Source organism: Dipodomys merriami, unplaced genomic scaffold (assembly GCF_024711535.1).
Source record: "Dipodomys merriami isolate MVZ:Mamm:240054 unplaced genomic scaffold, mDipMer1.0.p SCAF_2, whole genome shotgun sequence".
In the NCBI taxonomy this organism is placed as follows: domain Eukaryota; kingdom Metazoa; phylum Chordata; class Mammalia; order Rodentia; family Heteromyidae; genus Dipodomys; species Dipodomys merriami.
In genome coordinates this window covers 51,498,590-51,502,626 of record NW_027203381.1, presented here as the reverse complement: position 1 = coordinate 51,502,626, position 4,037 = coordinate 51,498,590, and the positions used below count along the sequence as shown (strand labels likewise).

General features: G+C 40.2%; 1 non-coding gene across 1 annotated transcript; it reads left to right on the top strand.

The window, feature by feature from the left end:
• Positions 1-3,268: 3,268 nt before the first annotated feature.
• Positions 3,269-3,371, top strand: LOC138832745 (U6 spliceosomal RNA). Its single transcript, XR_011373674.1, has one exon. It is a non-coding gene; the product is annotated as a U6 spliceosomal RNA (small nuclear RNA).
• The last annotated feature ends 666 nt before the right edge of the window (positions 3,372-4,037 follow it).

Below are 4,037 nucleotides of genomic sequence, written 5' to 3'. Positions count from 1 at the left end.
CATAAGTTTCATGACCTAGGTAATGTTGGAAGATTAAAATATGAGCCAGTGCAGATACATACAATGAAGCTAGATGAAACAAGTATTTATCAGCATCCAAACACTCCTGTTTCATTAGAGAACATTGACTGTTACAATTATTACACCAAAAGCTTCATCCTAACCTCAAGAAATTTAAAATCTAAAGATCAGAAAACAGGAACTGTCTCATGACTATATTTCCTTTATGGGTCTCTCTTGTCTACTCAAACTAAAAATGTTTCTTGTAAACATCATAGGCATTATAACACTGACCTGGGGAACTGACCTCACAAGCACTTCTACTGGAGATTTTATTTTATAAAAAAGAGAATAAGCTTAGAATAAAGTGGTGTAATTGGGGCTCTGACTACTGAAATTATTGGCCACCTTTTATGTTTTAACCATTTGACAAAGAACACACCCAGTGCTGGGACAAAGAGAACACCTTCTTAGTCTTATTGTCACACTCCATCTGCCAACCTGAGCAGGTGCTTATTTTGGGCAGAACATTAGTAAGCAGCCCCCCATGCGAGAAGGGCTAAGACGCTAAGACTAAGAAGGACAAGAGAATCCATTGGCAAGCAGCACAGCCTTCATGTTTCCAGAGAGCCCTAAGAATACTCTTTTGTCTTTTGATGCTTAGACACGTACCCTCATTGGATGGTAATGGGTCACTCTGATGCACCAGTAAGGTATTTCTTCTCTGGAAAAGAGAAGCTTCTCAAAGCTTGAGTCAGGTTCCCATCTCTCTGTGATCCTTGTAGCACCTTCTTGCCCAGGGCTATAATAATCTTGGAAAATGTAGGCTGCTGAACAATAGTTAATAATGTATGTCCTATAGGCCAGGAAATGAAACACATGTTCCTCCAATACCTTTGACATGTAGCATCATCTCATTTGAAGAGGAAACTAGAGAAGCCATTGGCCCTTGAGCACTTGCTCAAGTTTAGCCAGGTGGACCTTGGCACAGGGGGACCTTGTCTTGGCAACCCACAATGCATCTTGTCAGAGAAGACACATTTTACACAAAGCATCGTGTGTGTGTGTGTGTGTGTGTGTGTGTGTGTGTGTGTGTGTGTGTGTGTGTGTGTGTGTGTGTGTGTGTGTGTGAATACTGGGGCCTAAACTCAATGCCTGGGTGCTGTCCTTGAGCTGTTTTGCTCAAAGCTACTGCTCTACCATTCAAGCCACAGCTCTGCCTCCAGCTTGGTGCTAGTTAATCTGAGATGAGTCTTTCCCGCTTGAGCTGCCTTTGAACCATGATCCTCAGATCTCAGCCTTCTGAATAGGTAGGATTACAGGCTGGAGCCACTGGTAAGCAGGTGCCCAGCTACACAGAACAGCTTTGAACAGGGCAAGGCTTTGGTGCTCTTAGGGCCTTTTTCATGTCTGTTCACACCACAGAGATTTCTACAGTCCCTGCATGTGAGGACACCATGTGTTCATCATGCCTCATGGTCAGAGACTGGAGCCCCACTTGGACAATATAGAGCTCAATGTCAGATTCTTGTGGAAAAGTCCAGGAGACAGTGGGAGTTCTCAAGGTTCTGAGACTAGACAGAGTGACTCATAGGGCTGTTGCCTTCTGACCCCCCTCCACCCCCACCCAGGACTCCCCTAGCACCTCAAGGGGATGTTTCCTTCCTGACCTCAGTTTCACAATGCTCTTCTAATGCTGAACTAAATTTTCCCAGTTCTGCTGCCCTTTTCCTAATGGGCTTTAGTTTTGGGGTTCATTTTGCAAGTTACAAAACAGTAATTTATTTCTTGTGGCTTTTAGCACTGAATAATTTTTTTCAAAGGAAAACATTTTGGACTGTTACGGTGCTAGCCAATTCCATAATCTTATAATGGAAAAGCATAAAAACTAAAAATGCTCCTCTGGATTCTAAAGTACACTGGTAGCTGTAAATTCTGATTATTTATGTGCTCATTATTTAACACATGAATAATCCCATACAGAATATATTTACATAATACTTGTTTCTTAAATGGTATTTTAGTATGAGCCAAAATACCAGCCAAAGTATCATCTTTTTAGCTCATGCTTATAATCCTAGCTACTCTGGAGACTGAGGTCTGAGGATCACAGTTCAAAGTTGGCTTGGGTAGAAAAGTCCATGAGACTCTAATCTTTAATTAACCAGTTTAAAAATGCAGGAAGTAGAGGTGTGGCTCAAGTGCCAGCCTTGAGCAAAATAGCCAAGTGAGAAGGAGAACACAGTTATGAGTTCAAGCCCCTGTTACACCTAATAGGAAAGAAAACAAAACTGTTGGTCTTACCATTAATGAAGAGATCATTTTCACTAGAGGCCATGGGTATAGTGGGATGTCTTCAGGGTACTCTTGGGTGTCATGTAAGGTTGTTTCCATCAGGCATGTAAGGGCCATGTGATCAGATCAGGTTTGGAAATTTCATTTTGGTTTAACATATTAAATTTTTATTGAGGAGCCATCATGAATTGTCAAACGGACTTGAGAAGGCAAGATGGAATATTAACTAGTTTTTGGAATGAAAGCTGGATTTAAGGAGGAGGCTGGGGCAGGAAGGAAGGGCAGCCAAGTGTCAGTGTACATAATAGCCAAGGCATGGTCAAGGAAAACAGGCCAGGCTGCCAGACTCTCAGTCCATTGTGTTTGGAGAACCAAGATTAGAGAGGAACATTTTTCTCTGAGCAGAGGATTTTGGAGGAAAGAAAATGAAGTAAACGAGAAGATTTATAGAAAGAAGAATTTGGAGGGAATGAAGTAACAAGCAAAGGCACTAAACTTCATATGGAAGGACAGAGGGAAACAGAGTAACATCCAAAAAGAATGGAAGGGATTGTGAACAAAGATAAATGTACTATTCTTACTTATAGTGTATTGTTCAGATCTCAGCAATGATGTTAAAATTGTATGAACCTAAGGAGAATAACTGAAGCTCTCTAGATACTTGGAAATTAACAACACCCTTTCAAAAAATTCATGAGTTAAAAAGGAAGTCTCAGGGGAAGTTTGAAAACATTTAAAGTAAGTGGAACACATGCTTAAACCTGTAATTGCTGTTGCTTGGGAGATGGAGATTGGGAGACTGTAGTTCAACATAAGTCCCAGCTTAAAGATTCATGAGGTCCTATGGCTGTGGTCTGTGGCTGGGGTCAGGGGCACATTATTACCACATAGAGAAGCATATATAAGAGTACTATAGCCTAGGTTGGTCTTGGAATAAAGAAAGACCCTATTTCAAAAATCATGAAAACAGGGCTTGCTTTGGCAGCACATATACTAAAATTAGAACAATAAAGAGAAGATTAGCATGGCCCCTGCACAAGGATGACACGCAAATTTGTGAATTGTTCCATATTTTTTATTCCATGGAATTCTATGCTTCCATCAGAAAGAATGACACCGCCCCACTTGTTAAGAAATGGAAAGATTTGGAAAAAATCATATTAAGTGAAGTAAGCCAGACCCAAAGAAATATAGGTCTCGTGATTTCCCTTATTTGCAATAATTAGTATATGTCTAGAATAATCTTATCAGATTAGCAGAAAAGCTCAAAAGCTATGTACATATGACCAGATAAGATGATGATAAATGAAATGAATCCCAAGGTATGGACACAAGAGGTTTTACGTTGGTGGTGTTTTTAATGTACTGTGTGATTTTTTTTGTTTCTTTTGTATGTTCTTTCCCCTATAGTATATCCCCTGTTGTCACTGTATTTGATTTTGGTATCTTGCATCTTGTATATACATTTATCTAATCTGGGGAGGGGAAGGGGAATAACAAAATGCTGAAACAAGGACACAGGATGACCCATTGCAACAATGATACTCACAAGACACTATGTTTGGAAACAAACCAAAACTTCTGGGGGTGGGGAGTAGGGGTAGTGGGGGAGGGAAGGGATAGTAGGAGAAAAACAAAGGAGGGGGTAACAATGTTTGACAAGAAATGTACTCATTACCTTACTCATGTAACATAATCTCTCTGTACAGCACCTTTACAATAAAATAAAATTTAAAAAAAAT